The 22,809-nt window shown below is 45.7% G+C and overlaps 1 pseudogene; it reads left to right on the top strand.

Annotated features, from left to right (window-relative positions):
- LOC144253750 (transmembrane protein 132B pseudogene) overlaps positions 1–22,435 on the top strand; it is a 30,385-nt pseudogene extending 7,950 nt beyond the window's left edge.
- Positions 22,436–22,809: the final 374 nt, after the last annotated feature.

Raw genomic sequence — 22,809 nt, 5'->3', positions numbered from 1 at the left:
TATTCTGTGATTGGCCTTCCTTTATTTTGTTTTTGTTTGTTTGTGCCTCTGTGCTTTTAAGTCTGAGCCAAAAACAGTGCTACATTCTACTCTATTGTAAGCTTAGCTGAGCAGATGGTCATTTCCAAAACAAATGTTCTGGAGCCATTTTGAAAAGTGTTAAGCAATTAACAAACCCAGGCTGATTGTGCGAGTGGGGCGCATGTGAGGATCGCAAGGCTTGGCGGACAAGGTGAGGGTACATACAGCAGGGAACCGGGAGGGTCCCATGATCACCCAGACAGAGCAGCCCCTTGTGGCCATCCCAGGTCACGGGGGGAGGGGCGGGGGACACCATCCAGGGGCTGTTGCTGGCCATGTGCTGTGAGCTCAGGACTCCACACACAGACGATCTTTAAACGCAAGGTGGGGCGCAGCCCATGCGGCCCCTGCATCAATGACCTTCTCCCTGCCAACCCAGAGGCTGCTGCCATGCACCTTTCTGTTCTTTTCAGGACATGGGGGTTTCAAACAGGGTCAACTCTCAAGGGAAAGGCTACTTGACTCTCTGAAGATTGTGGCCACTTGGGAGTTGGCTCTGCTCTCAGATCAGGCTGTGGCCCAGGACATGGTCTGCACATCACCTCATGGCTCTGCCCCTTCCCAAAACTAGGCTGGCTCAGCAAGCCCTCTGAAAAGCTAGGGCCAGGTGACCTTGCCCAGAGGGGACTATTGACAGCAGAGACTCTCCCAGATAGGGTGCTGGTGCTCCAACCTGCCTAAAAAGGGGGCCCTGGCCCTTCATCTTGAGCAGCAGGAGCCTCCTGTGTGGCCCTCCTGATGAGGAGAGTGCCCACCCTGTGTTCACAGCCATGCCCTCAGACCCCTGGGCCGTTTCCATAGGTGATGTGCACGTCTGCTTTCTTGTAGGTTTTCTTTAACTTTTTAACGTAACAACAACCTTTAACTTAATTCTGTAATCGCAAAATCCCTGGAACAATCAGAATCAGACTCCTTAGCTTTCTTAATATGTTAAAATAGACAGCTTATTGAAATGGTATCCATGTCCTCATTTGACATTAATTTGAATATTAACACATTTCCGTCTTGCCATAAGAGCGTCTGGTGCTTCTTGATTCTGGCTGACCCAGTTCATGTGTGTGAATTCATTAGCATTCGGTCCACAGTTCTTTCAGACTCTCAACGCTGTTTGAATCGTGATACTTTGTGTTTCTACCTATTTTTTTAACACACTGGTTGGTCTTTTCCTTGTGTAGCAGAGAACTCAGAAGTGAGCTCTTCCAGTGCAGAGTGGAGTCCTCAGAAACAGCCCTCCTCCTTCAACATTTAAAAAATCCCCTTGGGCTCCATCTAGTCATTCACTTTAGAAGAAAATACACCCAGTTCTGCTGCTCTGCGCAGTGGTTGAGTTGAAGTCTGCTTCCGTCTCAAGGACTTCAAGGTAGGCAGAAAAGCCTTGAAGGTTTCTCCTTCCATAGAAGAGATCTAAGAGGGGTTAATTTCTACCCATAGTCTAACGTTAGTGCTGATGACTTACGAAGGTGACTGCTGCTTAAGCTATAGTATTAAGGCAAGATTGCAATAAATCACCAAGTCAATCTTAAAGCAGGAGATGGAAACTTTATCCACCAGCCAGTGGTCTGGATCCACCAGCTGGTGGGCCAAGGGGCAGGCTGCAAGTCTCCACCCTTCGACCCCCTCCTGGGGTTTCAGTACACCAATTATAGTCCAAACCCACATTAATCATAAGTGGCTGTTGCTATGATTCAAAACCATAAACAAACATCATGAGATCTAAAATCACAAGCAGAAAAGGGAGTGGCCAAAACATCTTAGTTAAGTACAAGTTACAGAATGGTTACTAACGTCTGGACAGTCCATCTCTAGACAAGTGCATTGTCCAGGAAAAAATGGGAACCAAAGAGAGAACACTTTTACATTGTATAAGAATTGTCATTCTATGTTGCCAAACCTGCTGAGCTAAGCCACTGTGAATGGGCACAGAAGTGGGACCTTCCCACAGAAGCATTTCTTACCTGACGTGGAGTCTTGGGGTAAGATGGGTAAGATGGAGACTGTTTGGTCATTGCCCGTACAGCCTGGCGCATAACAATAGGTTGTCTTGGTACAGAAAAAAATGATCTTTCACAATCAAAACTGAAGAATAATTTTACTTGGAAACCCCAATTGAGCATGACATGTTTCTTGATTGTTGTGACTAAACTTTGTCATGAGACAAAGGTGAACTAATTCACCAGCTGCCTGGAGTCTTCGTGCAGTTGCCATATCACTGCTGGCCTTCCACAAATGGAAGGGCACGAAAGGGAGCCAGGTTCCAAAAGGTCTGAACCAGACTGCGCGAGGCCCTCTGCAGAGGCTCAGAGGCCTGTCTACCCGTGGTTAACTAGTTGTTCTTGGCGCCATGGGAACTTACCTCGCCTGAGGTGTCCCCTAAAACTCCTGTGTTAGTGTCAAAAGTGACATTAGTGAGTAACAGAAGTGAGCAGTGGGATCCTGAGGTTGAGGAGAAGGTTCTCCACACTGGGTTTACTGTACTGAGACTTCCTTTCAAAAAATCAATTTACCTACAGCCCTACCCATCCTAAGTCAGTAGGATACACTAAATTCCTCAGCAAAAACATATTATCTGCAGAAGAAAGCAGGACTGACGGGAGGTTTGGCATGTGCCTCTCATCCGATTGACTCAGGTGGCTGAGGAAGGAGGATCACAAGTTCAAAACCAGCCTCAGCAACTTAGTGAGGCCTAATTGACTTCAGTGAGACCCTGTCTCAGTATAAAAAATAAAAAGGGTTGGGGATGAGGCTCAGTGGAACAATTTTAGACTCGTTACTCAGAACAGTAAGTTTAGTCTCCAGTGCCAAAAAAAAAAAAATTCCTAAAAGAAATTGAGGCCTGAAAAGCTCCTCTCTGCCATTAAGAGGGAACATAAGTTGCCCCAAGAGGGTGAATATTTTGTGACCTTTACTTAGAGCAGATTCCAGAATTCAGGCAGATATAATAATTAGAACCAGTCAGTGTGGGTCACAGTGACCCACAGTTGCCTGGTCCTCAGCATGTCAAATCCCCCCTTGTGGGGTATGGCCATGTGCAGTGGGGACTTGAAAGTCTGAGACAGTCCTGTTGTCAGTCAGAAGTCAAGAGGTGGACCTGAGCAGGACTCTCCAGAAACTTCCCTGGGCCCCAATAAACTTGAAGAAGAGGTTTCCCTTTCATCTCCAAGAGGACACACTGTCTCCCTTGGGACTGTCCCTTTTCCTGTCCCACCTAATACTCAGGCCCGCAGCTCTGAGTGCCACAGCTAAGCGTTCCCAGTGTGCTCAACAGAACTAAGGTCAGGACAACCTCAGCAGCAGTGGCTTCACGTTGGGCCCTTGCTCTGTAACAAAATGATCTGTCTTGGAGAACTGTGGCCTCTCAGTCCGTCCTCGTCTGAGTGGACTGACTGGATGGCATCTAAGGGCAGGTGAGTGTGGCTGAGGAGGCGGGTCTTGGGGACTGCTCTGGAACCATGAAGTAAGGCAGATGGACCTCCCCATGCGGTGAGCACCCTCAGTCCTTCCTGGTTGGCTACAACAGAAAGGTGAAAGGAGTTCACACTGACTTTCTCTGACTGCTTGGGCTCTGACATCATCTCTTGCCCTTGGACTTGGGCTGATGCTGTTGGCACTCCTCCTTCTCAGGCCTTTACCCTGCACTGGAATTCACACCACCAGCTTCCCAGGTCTCCAGTTAAAGATTCTCCATAGTCACCAAATGAGTAAATTCTTCATTTTATATATATATATATATATATATATATATATATATATATATATATATAATCTATCTATCTATCTAAATGTATATATGTGTGTGTAGTTATGTATCTATTTATAATTGTTGATACCCAGGCTGTCCCCAACTTACGATGGTTCAATATTTCTACTTTATGATGGTATAAAAGGAATATGCATTCAATAGGAGCTGTACTTCAGGGTGTGAACTGTGGTCTTTCCCAAGCTGGCAGTAGTATCTCAGAGCTGGGCAGGTGCATAGAGCTCCACACAATCATGAGAGTCCACAGCAGTCTCCATGGAGCATCGTGTTACCAGCTATGGATATCCCTAGGTCAGCTGTAGCAAGCACATCTCAACTTAGGTTATTTTTATGTCCATATTTTGTGGACGTAATCACATTATAAATTGAAGGACATCTTTATTTATCTATTTATTTATCTCTAATACCCCTTGTTTTCATAATAGTCCTCCCTCGGTGTCCATAGGGAATTTTTTCCTGGACCTCCACAAACACCCAAATCTACAAATTCTCCCTTCCTTATATCAGACATTGTCGTGTTTGCACATAAACCGTGAGCATCCTCCCACATACTTTAAATCATTTCTACATCACTTACACTACCTACAAGATGTTATGCTATATTATGGGATGAGGACAAGAAGGGAAAAAAAAGTATATTCAGTATGGAAATGGGTTTTTATTGGTTTGTTTGATTTATTTGCTTTTGCTTTTCTAAAAAAAAAATACTTTGGATCCACTATTTGTTCACATCCACAGACAGGAACCTGAAGAGCTGAGGTCCAAGTGTGCTTCACCATCTCCTGTGGAGCCTGGAAGATGCCTCACTTTAGAAGACAACAGCTCTTGCCTCCTCCCCTGTGCGCTGCATAAAAATGGGGTTTTCTTCTCAGCAGTCAGCCTGGTGCTCAGAGGAAAACTCCAGGGTCTGCAGACCATCAGGTTCTGAGCATGTGAACACACTGCTGAAGGACCCCGGATTGCAGACCCAGGGGCCAGTGTCAATGGAGAGGATCTAATTAAGGAGCTGCCTTGTCAACACTGAAATGTCCACATTGGTGGCACAGTATACCGTGATGACCTGAGCATTGGGTGGGATCCTGTTTTTCTTTGACCTCTCTGACCCATCCTGGGCTCCTCCAGGACTCTGTGGTGCTCATCAGTTTTCTTCAGAAGATCTGCTCTTCAAAAGTGCAGCGACTGTTCCGCTCCCAGGGAGGGTTCTAGAGGCTTAATGTCCCTGAGCAGCATGCATAAGGAGAGGCTGCACAGAGTGGAGATTTGCACATTATTCAGGGAGGAAGCGTCAACAATGCCCATGTCAATGGCAGTAATGGGAAAAGCGCATCTTTTGTGTGGCCCAGGATTGTAATCCTTTGGGGTGACAGAGAAAGACATTTTTAAGAATCCACAATTTGGAAAAAAAGACTTAACAGTTTGGGCTGTTGACCTTAATGTAGTAAAATCAGAAGGAGAAAATGTAAAATTCAGGAAGCAGGTCTGAATAGAATGCCTTCGCAGTGTGAGAAGGCTGAAGGTGTGGCTGAGCCGCTGCAGGTGAGCAAGCTTGTATGGAACTGGGCCATTGAGGAGTACACGGCATCTGATGATCTGATGGTCCCTGTTCATGGGGTTTACCAGACGCACACTTGTCTTAGGACTTCAGTGAATAGAGGTGATTTCACAGTAAGGTAGGTAGGTAGGTAGATAGGAGATGGCTTTCTCTGTACAGAGCAATGTATATAGGGCTTTGGGAGCTATTGTGGAGTATCTATGGCTTCTTCCTAACCCAGCTATCAACTAACTCATGATTTCAATAGACTAGTATTTGTTGAGCAGTTATTATGTACCAGGCACTACTAAAACCATATTGACTGAATTAAACCATCTAACAAGCTATTGAAGGACCTAATACTACTTATCACACTGTTTATAGTTGAAGAAACAGAGCCATCAAGAGGCTAAGTAACTTACCAATCTCACACAGCCTGCTTTGCTGGCTCCAGAGCCAACATTCTTGACCACTAGGTATTAATGAAGTGCTGCTCAGTATGACCTTATAGAGCACAGGCCTTGTTCTTATGAAATAGGAACCCAGTGTCTGGTTCCAAAGGAGCTCACAGCAAAATGCTTGTCTTTCTCCAGCTGGGCATTCAGAAGCAGGTGATTGATGGCTTCCTTGTCTTTACAGGAAGAAGGAGCAGGATCTTGACTTCCATAGTGTGATGACAATGTAATATACGAACATGGACTTTCTGACCAAGAGGAGGGCTTATGTGTTCATGTATTGGCAATTGTATTGTTTATCAGCAAATCATGGTGTTCAGAGTCTCAGAAGCCTATCATCCCTCATTAGCTGGGGATGCTCTCTTTCATTCTAATGGAGTGAGAGAAGTCCACTCCTGCTCACCTTGGCGATGATGTCTGCCAGTTTATTTCTGCAGTAACTCACTTTCTCAGCCTTCTCTATCAGCTGAACGAGGCACTAATGAGGTGCTCAAGGGCCCATAATGAGCATCGGTGCCTTCAGGCCATCCAGCCCCAGGAAAGCTGCTTGTTTCCACCTCCTTCTGTGACAGGTGAGGGGAGGCAGGTGTCTTCTGATGGATGTGCTGTCAGAGGACATCTGAAGTTGCCTGCTGTGGGCTGGAAGGAGACATCATGTGGCCTTTGGAAAAGCATCACTGGCTTTGAGATAGCAGTGGATTTCCTGGGTTAACCTGTAGCGGCTTTAAGAAAGAGACTTGGTAACAAGTTGTTTTTTAAGGGTTGAATTTATAGAGAAGATCTGCTAGAAAGCCAGAGTCGAGCCAGTGTTGGAATCCAACTGCACCTGACTCCCAAATCTTCCATGATGAATGGCACCATCCACTGGCACCCGCATGCTCACAGATGGATCCTGTAGGGGTCGGGAATGCATGCCTTCACCTCTGATGGTGCTTAATTGAGTATGCATAGATTATGTTCTAAGTGCCATGTGGGGTGGCAGTTGAGGGACAAGGTCCTGGTCTCCTCGACCTGCCGTTTTTAGGATAAGGAGAGATCAGCAGAGTAATCAATGAGCACACCTACCTCGGGTGAGAGCAGCAGAGTCTGGCAGAGTCCACTGCCGCCCTTGGGCTAGAACTGGGTGGGAAGAGGCAGATCTCGGGAAGGAAGCCTGAGCACCCCAGACCCCTGAGCACTACCGTTTTGGCTGGGAGGGTGTCCTCCACACAGGTCGTCAGTGCATGTTTTCTAAGAATGTTCAGGTCACTCGACAGATGCTTTGGAGGGTATTGGCATGAGAGAGAGAGAGAACCCAGGCTCCCCAGAAGGTCCAGGTGTGTCTCTGAATTGCTATCATATCATTGTGTTGATTGTTATTTTTAAATAACTAGAAGGTTGCTAAGAGCCACAGCCAAGTAATATGATGCATGGCATTTTTGGTTGAAAGGTGATGCCAGCTAGCCATTGAAATGACATGATTATGTTAAGGTTTGCATTCATATGGATATTGGACTCCTGCTATTCACCTAGGCCTGCTACAGGACTCCTGGAGAGTTCCCATTGGTTGGGGAAGTACAGTAGGAGGAAATTCCGGGGGAGGAACTTGCTCTGGGGTTCCGGGACAATGCTGGCTGCGTGGGTTGATCTGGATTCTTCCTGGGAGCATACGGGCATTGGCAGCAGTTTCAAAAAATAAAGTTTGTTCCTGCTTGAGTGGCTCATGATTTTGTGCCTAGCCAGACTGAGGCAGAAGGTAATTTAAGAATTACCTTCAAGTGAAGCAGACAAATACCATTCCTGTATGGTACAAGTAAAAAGGGAAATAAATGAGAAGGTAGACCTCATTCTGTACAACTTCTTGGCTGTATCACAGGAAACATGCACACACACACCCTGCTCTGGTACTAGAGTTTAATAAATTAAGCAGGAGTGGGGTGGCCAGGAGTGATGGAGAGGAGGAGGGGCCTTCAGCTGGACTTTCTGTCATGCCAAGAAAAAAAGTCTTTGATCTGGAAACTTGCTCACAGTTGTAAAAGGACTTTCCCCATCCACCTTTGTGCTGCTCCTATGCAAATACGCACACTCACCAGGGGCTCCTGCTTCATGGGCCACACCCAGGAGATAAGCCCTGAGCAGTCCTCTGTCCCCAGCTCTCTGGCATGGAAGAAAACTTGTCTGCACTCTGCCTCTTGGATGTGAACTTCAGCTCATAAATTCACAAGCTGCTATGACTGGAAGACTTCCTTGGCCCTGGACTGAAATAAACCCTTCAGACAGTGGTGTGATGGACTCACAATTTAAAATCTCCTGAGCACAATATGATTATAGGGAGACCTGATGTAGGTCAAGGTCCTGTCTCAGGCCTTGCTATCTGGGTATCTCAGGCCCCTGATAGCCATTCCTGGTAGCTCCTGTATCTGCACTGATAACCTCTCTTCAGATGCCTGGATAATCTTCTTGGCAAGCGTCACTAAGCTTAGTACACCTCCAGCTGTCACCAGCCCTGAGGCCAGGGGTGCTATCAGCTCCCATCTGCAACCTGGAGAAGAGCTTTCCCTGTCTCACCCTAGCTGCCTACCTGGCCCACCTCCAGTGTCGTTAGCAAGTATCTTGATTGACTTTCTTTTCTCACAGACTGCAAAAGTTTCCCTGGGGGAAAATGTCATGACTTGAGCCTTTGGTAACTCAAATCATGTTCTGGGGTCATGGTTACTCGCTTTTGGCTCAGAATAAACTATTTCCTTACTTCCTTTCAGGCAGATCATTCTACTTTGACATTTCCTTATGGCAAGAACCCCATTCAGTATTTCCCCTTGTATCTCACTTGACCCTTCAAATCCATCCATCTGTGGGTCAGACTCTAACATCATTCACATTTCCCAGGTGGAGAGATGACTGGGCCAAGTAATTTTGGATAGTTCCAGAGGTGGCAGGTCTGAAAGTTAGTCACATTGGCCTCATATTAAGTTGTCTGCAGTCTGCTCCTTCCCTGGGCTGTTTGGGGAACGTATTTCCTCATCTTTCCTTGTTTAGGTAGCAGCCCAGATTTCCTGGCTCATGAGGCCTTTCTCCACCCTAGAGCAGCACAGCTGGGGGCTTCTTGCTCCTGCCAATGGCCCTCTGCGTGTCCATCTTCCCCCTCTTTAGCCCACTTGAAAGACACCTGCGACTTCACTGAGCCCACCTGAAAAAGGCAGGATCAGTGTCTGCTGATGAGGAACCTCGGTTTAGTCTGCAGTCTCAACCCTCAGGGCCTAGAAACAGCATTCACAGCTCACAGAACTGGAGGTAAAAACCTCTGGGTGGGGGCCGGAGGGCATTATTCCGCATGTCACAAGGAGGTGACATAAGAAGTCTCTGGAATTCCAGGGGCAAGCAGAGTGAAGGAAGGATCAGATTCTGCAAAAGTTGGAAAAAGTACACAAATGCCCCTGGGCATCCAGCCTAACCCCTGGCCACCTGCAGGGTGCCCAACAGTTGCATCTCAAAGCCCATGCATACTACAGAGGCACATCACGAAGAGCAGGCCTGGCTCTGTCAAATGTCAGCTAAGGCTGAGTCTTAACCCAGGCCAAAGTGAGCTTCCTGCATACTCCCTAAATATATTGCTCTCACCTTTGTAAAAACAATCACCCTGTTGAAGAGAAAAGTCTCCTAACAGAATCCACGAACACCCAGGCACTGTTCTGAGGGGCTGGCCTGCCACGTTGCTGCTCCATGGCCACCTGAAGTGTGCCCTTCAGCTGACTACTCTGCAGCTTCCTTCAATGCCCGTGAGCCATTCTGTGCCAGTGCGATGGTCAAGAGAGGTTTGATATTTCCATGGAAGAGGCCAGTAGTACCTTACAACAGTGTAAAAGGAGCCCAGGGATATCTGAACCAGCTCAGCCTTGGCCCCTACCCAGGGGTGAGGAAAAAAGTGGCTTTCTTCAAATCATTTTGGAAATTTTTCCCTGGTTTAGTGAACAGACCTTGCATCCTGTCATCTGAGAAGCCTGCTGAGGGCTCATGTCCTACAATGAGTAACATTGCACCCACTGGCTTGCTCATCCACCTGGACATTCAGTGCTGGGCCATAGCTGGTGACTTGAACACTCACTGATCAACTGAGTGTACAGAGTTTGTTGTCCTCTATGGCAGTCCTATGAAGCTGGTGGAATGAGCACTATTGGTATCTAAAAGGACTTTGTGGCTGAATGGGTGACTGTGCAGGCCCCAGAGTTAGTGACTAGGCCTGTAACCAGGGCCCCTGTGCTGAATGCAGAGGCTGAGGTGGTGGCAGGAGTTGACTCAAGCTACATGGCTGAGTACAGACCTCCCAGTACACACATCATCTGTGTTGAGTCGTTCACCCTTGGTGTTCATCAGTGTCCTTGCCTGTCACCTGAGGGTAATGATGTCACCTGCCCCCTCTGTGTGAGGATTAATGAGCTAACATATATAGACACAGAGAACCATGCAACAACCCAATCAATCAACAGGCAAGGGAATGCTCTTTGGACTAATACGTAGATCCCAATACTCTCAATTAAATAGCACCAAGTCTGCTTCTCTGATTGATGTTTGTTATTCTGTCCCTACTGAACAGACACTTCTCAGAAGAAGATATACAAGTGACCAATAAATATATGAAAAAGTGTTCAACATCTCTAGTAATTACAGAAATGCAAATGAAGACTAAGATTTCATCTCACCCTAGTCAGAAGGGCAGTTATCAATAATACATGCAATAATAAGTATTGGCAAGGATGTGGGGAAATGGTACACTCATCATTTCTGGTGGCACTGCAAATTGGTGCAACCACTTTGGAAAGCAGTATGGAGATTCCTCAGAAAACTTGGAATGAAACCACTATTTGACCGAGTTATCCCACTTGTGCATCTATACTTAAAATCAGTACACTATAATGACATAGCCACACCAATGTTTATAGCAGCTTGAATTCACAATAGCTAAACTGTGGAACCAACCTAGATGCCCATCAATAGATGAATGGAAAAAGAAATTGTGGTATATATACACAATGGAATATTACTCAGCATTAAAAGAGAATGAAATTATGGCATTTTCAGGTAAATGGATGGAGTTGGAGAATATCATGCTAAGCAAAGTAAGCCAATCTTAAAAAAACCAAAGGCCAAATATTTTCTCTGATAAGTGGATGCTGATCTATGATGGGGGAAGGCATGGGAGGAATGGAGGAACATTGGATTGGGCAAAGGGGAGGGTGAAGGAGGGGTTAGGGGGTAGAAAAGATGGTGAAATGAGATGGACATCATTACCCTATGTCCATTTATGATTGTACAAATGGTGCATTTCTATACCATGTACAACCAGAGAAGTGATATGTTGCACACAATTTATGTACAATGAATTATAATGCATTCTGCTATCATGTACAAATAAATAGAACAAATAAGAAGAAGAGGAAGAAGAAGAAGAAGAAGAAGAAGAAGAAGAAGAAGAAGAAGAAGAAGAAATCTAAAAGAAAAGATTGAGCAACAGTGGTATAATAAGTACTCTGTAGACATGGGCACTTGCTCTTTGCCAGCAGCTTCTCCCCTTTCTGATGGCTTTTTCAGAGTGATTAGACTTAGTAAAGTGAGGTTTGCCTGTCTAGCCTCATGTCATCACCCTTTCTAGCCACATTCCTCATTGAGAACAAACCTTCCCACTGTCCTTGTGGGGATGGGTCCACTCTGGCCAGTCATCACTTCAGGTCTCTGACCAAAGTGATCAATTAAAAAAGTGGGATGCAAACCAAGTCTTACCATCCAAAGACTTTGCAAAGACATTGCTAAAATTCTAAGGCAATTGATTTCTGGCTTGACATGTTCTGATTCAGAGGCTGCCAAGGAACTACCAGGGGAGACAGGACTCCATGGAGAGTCTAACAAATGTAAAGCAGAGGCCAAGAATGAAGGGCTGTGGGAACCTGAGCACGTTGTTCATAGCCAGGATTAGAGGATGCACTCAGCTCAGGGTTGAAGCCAATCACATCTAATCTAATTCTGATTCTAATCCCAGAATGGTCTTCCTGCTTACTGACCTTAACATAAATAGATCTCCAGGAGAACCCAGCCCAAGTGGTCATTCACAAGGAGAGAGAGCTAAGGTCCATTTGTTGGCCCAGATCCCTGAGGATTCATTACCTTAGAAGGAAGCCGGGTGTGGGTGCAGATGACCAACAGGTAGAAGTGAAAAGAAGCAGCCATGGCCATATATACTTGGTAAGGAAAGAAGCTGCCCCTGGGGCCACATTAGGTGACTCCTATATGTAAGGATGTTCCCAGAACATAAGACCTTCGTGGAAGACCCCAGGAAGAGAAAGGATACACAAATTAGTAGTGAAAGCACAAAGTCCCTGATAGTAGCCAAAGGCTAGAAATTCACTCCAGAGATCTAATGTATAGCATGAGGACTATAATGAATGACATTGTATTCCATGCTAGAAATGTGCTGAGAGATAATATTTTAGTATTCTTGATATATGAAGGAAAGAAAGACAACCAGGTGAGGTGACAGATCTGTTAATTTGCTTGACTGCATAATCACTGTGTACATGTGGTACAACTTATGTATACACAATACAAATAAGAAAAATGGAGAATTAGTCATACCTGGCCATCAGGAAATTAGACAATCTCTAATTAGGAGTGATAAGAGAATAAATTACTGTTATAAGAAAGAAATAGTGCCAAACACTTAAAATGCTACAACTAGAAAATTATTGTTTGTGAAAATCTTTTGAGAAGTATCAGTTTGGATCAAGTTTGATTGTTTCAATTTTAATAATTATTATAAGACTAGGGGGATATATAAGGGAGTAAAGTAATTCCCAATCTAGTCTCAGGCAGCAGGCTGATGGTCACATGGAGATCTTGGGGACTTAAAGAGGAGGAACTGTGTTTTCAATGGAGGTTAATCTTACAAAGATGTCCTGGGCAAGGGAATGGTCTTTGGACTAACAGGTGGAATCCCAATACTCTGAATCAGATAGGTCTGCTTCTTTGATTGATGTTTCCTGTTCTGTCCCTACAGAGGCTTTTGTTTTTAGCTCCTGCTTATCTGTTTCTTTTTTTTTTATTGGTTATTCAAAACATTACAAAGATGGCAGAATCACATCGGTTACACATCCACATTTTTACATAATGCCATAATAGTAACTGTTGTATTCTGCTACCTTTCTACCAGCACTTCATAGAATACTCTGTGCATATAATGGTCCTGAACATTAGGCCTGTGTTACACTACTGTTAGTTAAATTCTACCTGCACACAATCATCAGGGTTAGGGTGATTTATTACTGGTGTAAATCTAGATTTCTCATTTGGGAGATTGAGAGTATGGAATAATTATAATTCTCCATAACACTGGTGAGTGTTATGGGTTTTACTTCCCACATTGTTCAGGACAAGAATTTTATTCCCAAAAGTTGCAAATAACCTTTCCCACGGTGGAATGAACTAAAAGTCCAAAAGAGAACACATTCCAAGGAATTATTTCTTGATACTTTGGGTCCTTGGGCATCAAGCCTGCCTCCAGGAGCCATTGGAGACTGGCTCTACTTTCAATTCCTGAGTCTTTCTGGAAGTATTCACTAGAGTGTAAATTTGGAAATTCAGCTTCTTGGCTGCGGCCAACATTACCAGGCTTTCCCAGGTGTTTTTGACTTGGTCCTTCTCTTCCACAGAAGCCTGGAAAGCAATCCTGCAGATCTCCTTATTCCTGTGATTAATTTCCTATTCAAATCCCAAATACCTAAGCTTGTTCCAGCATGTGTGCCCATGGTTCAGTGAATCCAGAGGTAGAGAAAGCTGCCTAGCTCCGTATGTCCAGATTTAACCAGGCAAAGAGGTCTTAATCCCTTCTGGGCCATCTTTTGATGCATTAGCATTGCCTGGATCCTGTCCTAAGCTAACATGTGTTGGTGCTATTTTTTAAGCTCCAAAATTCAGGCATAAAATGCTTGAAATGAAAGAGCTCATGAAATGTGATCCTTATCTGGCCAAGATGGAATAACAGGAATCAAAATTTACATCTCAATGGCAACAACTTAAAAATGGACCAAGTACATAAAACAATGGTTTTTAGACATTGCTGTAGGCAGGGCCCTGTGCTGATCACTCGACCAGGGAAAGCACATTAATTGGGCTCTCTGACCCACGTCCCGGTGCATTTCCTGGAGAACATTTCAGGGCCAGCACAGATAGGGAATCCCAGCAGAGCCTGGCATTTCCCAGAGCTGAGAAGAGAGAGATAGAAGTTCAAAAAGAGCTCCCTGCTCTCGGAAATGCAGAATTAATATTGTTAACAGGGCCATGTTACCAAAAGTGATCCGCAGATTCAAAGCAATCCTTTCAAGATACCAATGGCATTCTTCACAGAACTGAAGAAACAGTCCTGCAATTCATATGCGAGAATAAAAAACTCGGAAGAGCCAAAGCAGTCCTGAACACTAGAGGCTCCCAATACCCGACTTCACACTCACCACAGAGCCTTAGTAACCACCAACACAGTGCAGCCTAAAACCAGCCATGCAGACCAATGGAATACACTAGAAGACACAGAAACAAACCCTCACCGACAATTGTCTGGTGCTTGACAAGGATTATTAAAATAAAAGTGATCACACTTCATCTGAGCTGATACTTCTCAAAACTACCTTCCAGTTAGAATGACATCATCAAGAATACAAATTTTAATAAACATTCGCAGGATTTGAGGAAAAAAGGAATACCAACACACTGTTGGTGGGCTGTAAATTACTACAACCATTTTGAGGACATTCCTCAAAAGACTAGGAATGGAGCCACCATATGATCCAGCTGTCCAGCTCCTCAGTAAGCATGCAGAAGAGTTAGAGTCAGCACACTGTGTTGGGATATGGATACATGTGTTTACAGCAGCATAGTTCACCATGGTTGACATGTGGACCAGGCTGGGTGCCCACCAACCCACAAATGGATAAAGAAAATGTGGTGTATATAGACGATGGAGTTCTACTCAGCCACCAAGAAGAAGGAAATGTGTGTTTTGTTGGTAAATGGATAGAACCCAAAGCATTACACTAAGTGCAACAACAGCCTCGGACAGTCAAGGGTTGTACATTTTCTCTCATGTAGATGGGAGGGCCAAGAAAAGAGGAAAGAAGGGGGATCTTATGAACATGGTAAGCAACAGAGCAGAGGCAGGTGACCTTGAGGAGGGAGCGAGGGAAAGAGGAGGTACCTGGTACCTCAGGCCAGTCACTCTGTGTGCGCACATGAAGACGTCCCGGTGACCTCCCCCATGGTGTGCAAGTAGAGCACCAAGACTATAACAGGGAAGGGACTGGGGTCTGAGAGGTCAAGGCTCCAGAGTCCACAGGCCGAGTGGAGGTCCACCCCACCAGAGAGACCTTCAGAATCAACCAAGAGATCAAGAATGGCCTTGTTGAACTGAAACCCTGGGAAGAGCTTGTGGCCAGCTCCAACTCCAACTCAGTCCTAAATTCCTGAAAAACTGTTCCACGTGGAGTCCCTGTGTGAACACCACCTGCCCTTGGAGGCTGGATGTGGAGATGGAATGCAGAGTTCTCCACGTAGCCTCTTGGGTCTGGAGGCCAGGTAGGCTCTACATGGCCTGTTTGATACTGTATTTTATATTCTTCTCAACCTCACTTCTTTCTCACTAAAACCTGGATTTGCCTTCTCACAAAGAAAGAAGTCCCCCTGATCCAGTCTGCAGATGTGAACTTGGCACCCAGTTAACAAATGGTAATCAAGGGAGGCTCAGGGAAGTGTTTTCTGGTTGACAGTGTAAGCCTTGGCCATGAGTCTGCCTCTGGGTTCTGAGAGGACAAGGCACCAGTACAAGGCTATGCACCAGAGCTCTGTGGCTATGTCTTGCAGCCAGAGGCAACAAGTTCAAAAAGACAGCAGAAGTCTCAGGATGACAAAATGCAGAGATCAGAAGTGACATCCCTGAACTGTGGAATTGTAAAGGTACGGCGAAACGTTGGAGGGAGAGACCACCCAAGAGACTGACTCCATGCAATTGGCAAAAGGGGATATTTATTGGGATCCATTCCAGCGCGCTGGGACTCTGTGCTCACTCAAGAAGGGAGAGCAGCCCAGAGCCCCGAGCAGAGGTTCAAACAGAGCTTAAGTACACTTTTTGGGGAGGGCGGGAGGCTTTGCATACATCAGAACAAATCATCATGAGGCGCGGGAAAATTGAACAACAACTCTGAGACGTGATTGGCACATTCATTGGTGGGAACAGATTGGGCGGGGGTGATTGGTCATTCCTAAGCAGGGTACACATTCAAACTGATTGGTTCGGGCCCTGTGACAAACTGCACAGGGCCCTAGGCTAAATGGCCAGTAGGGCATTGTTTTAACTATCTCAGGAATCTGGGTGTAACAGAGGAACTCAATAATACCTAATCTTTTACATTTAAGCTTTCCAGCTTAGAAACTTTACCCTTTCAGAATCAATCAGGAGCCTCCTCTCTTCTCACTGTGTGAGAAAATCTGTGGCCATCACTGTGTCTTCCATAGTTAGAGGAAAAGACTAAAGCTGGAGGTCAGAGCAGCTTTTCAGTGGAGAACCAATATAAACCTTGAAGATCCTTGAGGCCAGGTGTGGATTGCTGGATACTGGAGAATCCCTGAGAGCCTGGACCTACAGGGCCTGAGAGATCCCCTTGGTGTTCCAGGACCAGGTTCTGAATGTGAGACAGGAGAAGCTGCATTACGTGACAAGCTTCAGGATCCATGTGGAGACAGGTGGTGGTGAGATGTTGCTGAGCAACAGGCACACCACGCACCCAGAACCTGCACCCACTCCAATACCCAGGTTAAGTCCTCTGCCACTAAGAGGGGGCAAGGAGCCGAGCAGATGTGGTCTCGGAAGCTGCAGGGGTATGCAGGCTGGTGTGGCACGTGACCTCCTTGCTGACCTGTGAAACTATGATGGCATCCCCACTTGGACAGCAGCTGGCTCATTGCTTTGGAGGTTATTCTAGAAGTGAACCTTCAATCTCTTGCTCCCCAGCATTGTCCTAAAAATTTTTCAGCACCAGCAACTTACTCTTTATAATGGTATTTCCTCAACTAGTATTTCAGAGAGACTGGTGAGAGCCCCATTGCAAACACTCTGAAGGGGGGGAGGAGAAAATAAAGATAAAACTTCTGTAAGCACCACAAAGAGCTAAGTGATCAGTGCCCCATCCCCAACACACACACTTTAGAAATGGTGTGGGCTCAAGAAATGGAGAGTTTTAGTCAGCAGATTCCTTGGTGTGTTGGATTAACCAGATTGCAGAACTGGGTGGCCTGGGGGCTGAGGTTCTGGTTTTCCAGACAGAATAGACATGCAAATGGAGCTATGTGTGTGGCCACCTTTGTTCCCCAGTTTTGGGAACAAAGACTGAAAAAGAGGCTAAGGAGCTTATCTCTATAAATAAAGTCCTTAGCTTCTGGTGTTCCTGGCTGGGCTGATGGCCTCCCTGCCCATCTTCCCTGTTAGGAAGCTTCTCGGATCAAAAAGAACCATAATAATAATAGGAGTGGGAGAGAACAGAGCCAGGCTGTGTGAGTAGAGCATCCAGTGGGGGCCGTGAGCCAACCTGGGGAGTGCCCATGGGCCTGCTCTAAAATGTCTATGACACTGAAGCTGCTGAATTAGGCAGTAAAGGCTCTCTCCTTATACACAGCAGCATTGACTTAAGCAATAACATGAAAGCACAGCGGAAGGAGAGAGGGGGAAGAGAATACCCCACCAGGTTGTGAAGCACCAACCCCTGAAGCCAGGTAGCTGTGCGACCTTCTTCTCAGGGTCCCGACTGGGGAGTCCTGGCAGAGCGTCCTCTCCACCACCGAGGCTCCAAAGCTTTTGCTTCCAGTGGGCCTCTTTAAATACCAGCAAATAGAACACATAAGACACTGCTCCAACAGCCCTCAGGGTTTAGCCTGGCTTCATCCCCCCAAGGATGGGCCAGAACCCCAGAGGATGTGCACCTGGAGATAAGAGAGATCACCAAGTTCCTCTGAGCCAGCCACTCCCAAAGAAGACAGCATTCCCAGGATGTTTTGTTGGGGACATCCAAAGGTGACTACAGGCAGGGGACAGGGAAGGTCTTGATATTTTCCTCAACCTGGAGTGTTCTCAGTGATGTTTTTGCATGAATTAGCTCTCTTCACTCTCACAGTGACATCATAAATGACTTTAGGCTTGGTCACTGTTTTGCAGGTTTGGGCCCATGGCTTCTGTGATGCACCAGGTAAGGAAGGAATTGGGCCTAGATTATGTTCAGCTCACTGACTCCATGCCCACCCCAAGTAGCCATGTGACCCCCTAGGCAGGCTTCTTGCCCAGGTCAAGACAGGCCAGGGCCTGGGGTTCCAGCGCTCCCTGCTGGGTCTGAGCTTTGCCTCCAACCTTGATTCCCAAAACCAAGATGGAGTTGGAATAAGGAAGATCTGGTGTCTGCTGCCCCTTCTTGGAGGACCAGGAAGCCCCGCATGGAGGTCTCTTTTGCCCTCCTGTCCACAGCCAGCATTTGCCTCACTTCTCTGGGGAGCCGTGATGGTCACCAAGAGGAGTCCAGTGAGACTTTGAGTGGACGCTAATATCTGCAGCAGGAAGAAACACTAAGACAACTCTGTGTCCTGGGTTTTACTGGAGCCTCTCAAGTTAGGAGGATCCTGATTTTGATAAGGAGCCATAGTACCTGGTGTGCAGCCGCAGGAATGAGAAGACATTAGAGGCACTCAGCTGCCCACGGAATGTGGACTGTGGCATCCAGTCACATTCCCAAAGCTCCTTGGACTCAAGGGAAATGAGTGCCCTTCAGGAATGTCATGATGGCTCAGGTGGCTGAAGGTGTGGACTGAAAGATTGGGGAGTGGAAGGTTTCCGAGGCCATTTGGTGTATGGGTAGCATAGGCAGGAACCCTAACCTCTCCCAGCTAGTCATTGTCTGTGAGATGAAAACAATGATCTATATTTTTCTATCTCACAAGATGATGCTGAGAAAAAAATAAATGAACATCATCAATGTGACCTCTTTTAGTAGAAAAAGCTAACCTGAAAAATGAATGAAAGCTGTTTTCCTACAAATATAAGCCTCCACTTTCTGTGTTACTAACTGAAGACAGAGAAACCATCAGGATTTTATTTTCTAAACTTGGAATTGAATTCTTTAACTGTATTGGACTTGGGCAATGGTTAGGAACATGAAAAAATTATTTCTTGCTGAAAATATGAAATTACCAGATCTTGTATCTTTCCTCATGCACCTGTGGTAAGTATTTTCTAGCTAATACTGGTGGAATGATATTTTGGAAATTGAGCAACAGACATTCTCAATAAAAACTATAAATTCTCACTGTAAAGTGTTAGTCTACAATTGAGTTGTTTTCTAATGTCTGTTTAATACATGCAGTTTTAATGTCCTCTAGAACTAAATTGTAAATAGAAGGTAAATTGGAGGAATTGATAGTTTTAGGCCATAAAACCCCCTTTCCTGCTGTGCTTTCCTGGGGCCCTCAGATCTGTCATAGGGACTGCCCACCTCTGTGCATGAACGTGGAGGCTATACTTGGAGAGTTATGGGGTGGAGGGAATGATGGAACCATCTTCTCAACAGCTTTCCTATCTTTACATCACTCTCTGAGCACAGATTAATTTTTTAATTCATGATTCTTTACTCTGAATATCCGGCACCAAGATCTGCATCATTTTTGTAATACTCTTTACTGCTAAATCAACCAAAATCTCTTTTAAAGCATACATACAGTTACCAGTCTTTAAAATCAATTTATTCTTTAAGTCAAAGAAAAAATGCTGTAAGTTGTCCTTTTTAAGAATGCTTTAATTGGAAGGTGAAATCAAGCAATTATTGAAAGTTTTAAAAATCATTTCAGCAAACGTTTAGTTTTGAAAGTGAATTAGGAAATATTTTGGTGTAAACATTAATTAGTGTTTTAAGTGATTGTGATAAAATTGCAATTAAAAATAAAACATGCTTGTAATTTAGAGGTTCATTTTTCTTACACCTATTTCACCTTTGGTGCTTTTTATTTGGTGGCACCTTAATGAGCAGAGACAAGAGTTCTTGGTGTCACTTTAGAATGTCCTCCATCTAGACAGAAAAGACAGTGAATTTCCAGTGTGGCTGGTCCACAGCAAATGCCAGACATGGACTGCCTCTCCCTCCTCACTCTCTTCTCAAGTCTCCACCAGAGATAAGAGAATGGTTCCCTGGGAGGTTCTTCAAGTTCCTAAAGAGATGAGATTCTCAGAGACCTTTAAGACCCTGGCTAATGGAGAGAGCTTGTCCCTCTCAGTCTTCGTTCCCAAAGGTGATCAGCAGAGGGCATGTGCAGCCGAGATGGCACCCGACATGTCTCCCTGCCTCTTCCCCAGTCTGCCCCCAATGCATGGGGAACACTTCTTCTCAGATGCTCTTTAAATGTCCATGACAGGTCCCTGTGCCATTTGCTCTGCAGCAAGTTCATCTGTGCAAATGACTGTCTACCGTAGACCATGACAGAGAATCGTATTTTTCCATTTTTATGAAAGCAGGCAGCTTTTGACACTTAGAAATTCCATTTCAGCTACTGTAAGTAGGCACCAAATTGCTGTCTACTTACTGTAATTATGAACAATTCTAAAACTTTCGCACATTTTCAGAGTTTTAGTGAATCACTTTAAGAAGATATCAGGGGCACTGTGTCTCTCTAGTGGGATGGGATTATAATGCATTTTCCCCCAAGTACCTTCAGCCAGCACTGTGTGGCTTTATCTGCATTGAATTTCTAACGTATCATAGTTCAAATGATATCTTGGGTGATGGCTGGTTAGTTGCCCTTGGAAATGACTTGGATGTACAGCCTAATTTTTCAAAAAGCTTTAAGAAGGGTCACAGCAAAATTCAATTGTAGGACATGAAATAAAATATGTGTATTTTCCTGCCCTTTTTAAACTGTATTGTTTATTTGTCATGTTACTGGGATGTAAATCATTATTAATGACAGTCCAGAGTGTCTCAAGTATGGATTAAGGTTACAGAGCACTGGGGCATATTTTTTCTAATTATATACACTTAAACAATGTTTGGGAATTAACATTCCTGTGATAAAAATTTGCAAATGTGAAGAAGAGTTATCACAAAAAATATTTAGTTTTTTTTTCTTTTAATTTTGTTTAATTCAGTAAGTAACACTTAGACATTTATGATCCCAAGGATTTTTCCATAACTGTCTCATCATTGGATGAAATGGTGGTGTCTGTTCAGCCAAACCTGCAGTCCCAGTGGCCAGTTGTGGTTTCAGAGGGCGAAGGACAAGGGCCCCTGATCAAGTTGGAAATGATGATCTGTCCCGTCCGGCAGGACACATCAACGTGGGCAGCGAACCTAGATGGGGAGGAATGAAGAGACAAGAGACACGAAAGGTGACAGCAAGACAAAAGTTCTGATCAAGCTGCAAACTTTTATTGTTCACACAGGGGTATTTATATGCTGGGGATGGGGAAGCTCTTCCCAATTGCTGGATGTGGGTGGGTAAAACTGCCAGCTGCAAGATGTCTGATGATCCTGATAACCGCAGGGTGTTCCAGGGAGATAGGAAGCTGCAGGATGCCTTCAGGGCAGCATGTCTCCCAGGGGGCTGTCAGGCTAATCTTTGAAGGAGAATTTCCTTCTAGTTTCCGACAATGATCAAGGAGTCTTGCCAGAAGACCAAGAGAAAAAGTGTTCTTGCTGTGGGTAAAGGAAGCATCAAGGTCAGGTTTGCACTGGGCATTGAGGAGGAGCACCGAGGAGGCAGCAATGACATTGAGGGCGTGAACCAGGAATACAAAGATCACCTGAGCAACTCCATAGAGCAGGAAGGGAGCCAGGAGTGAGCGGTCCAGGAGTGGCTCCAGCGTGGGGGCCCTGCTGGCCCAGAGGACAGGACCAACAGGAGCACAGCCCTGCTGCTGCTTGGGGAGGGGAAGAACAAGAAGCTGCTCAAGAGTGGTGGTGCAGACGCCTTCACCAGCTTCCCCACCCAGGGGAAGTTTCCAGAATCCAGTAACCCTAGTGACCTTACAGTGGCCTCCAGGGGCTTGACAGACTTGGAGATCAGCATGTACACCCTGCTCTGCATCTTCTGCCTGGCCATCCTGGTCTTCCTGATCAACTCCGGGGCATTTGCCTGGAAGTACAGACACAAAAGGCTTGTGGTGAGTGAGCAGGGCAACATCCCCCACTCCCATGACTGAGTCTGGCTTGGGAACGAGGTGGAGCTTTTGGAGAACACAGTGGACATCACGCTCCCCTCGAAGAAGTGCACGACCATGATAGACAGGGGGCTGCAGTTCGAGGAGAGGAACTTCCTGCTGAACGGAGGTTCCCAGAAGCCCTCCCACAGTCAGCTGCTCAGACCTTCTGACTATGTCTATGAGAAAGAGATGAAAAACAAACCTGTAAACTCTTCTGGCCCAAAGAGGAAGAGGGTCAAGTTTACTTCCTACACCACCATCCTCCCCGAGGATGGGGGTCCGGCCCGTACACCAACTCCATCCTGTTTGACAGTGATGACAGCATCAAGTGGGTCTGGCAGGACATGGGGCTGGGGGACTCACAGACTTGATATACTGTGTTATATTTGAATTCACTGATGTGCCTTCTGTTTTTCAAACAGCTGGAGTTGTGTGCTTGTGCAGCAACAGAGGGTGATTTAATAAGGATTTATTTGTTGAAGCCTGGTGTTGGGGGGCTGGGGAGCAGGGGGCAGGGTCCTCTTCTAAGCACATGGAAGTGGCCTGAAGAGTTAGTGCAGCTTGTGTGTAAGCCAGGATGAGCACCTGGCATGCCCCTATAGTACTGCTGCAGCACTGGGTCAGCAGTCGAGAACCACCTGGTACTCGCTCATTACCAGTGCGCCGAGTTCTTCACCGAGGATTTTATCCGCCAGCTCAGGACAAACAAATGTTTAGAACTGGGAGGAGTTTGATGGTTAATTTT

The sequence above is a fragment of the Urocitellus parryii genome, chromosome 3 (genome assembly GCF_045843805.1).
Source record: "Urocitellus parryii isolate mUroPar1 chromosome 3, mUroPar1.hap1, whole genome shotgun sequence".
NCBI lineage: Eukaryota > Metazoa > Chordata > Mammalia > Rodentia > Sciuridae > Urocitellus > Urocitellus parryii.
Note: the sequence above shows the minus strand (reverse complement) of the source record. Positions and strands in the feature narration are given on the sequence as shown.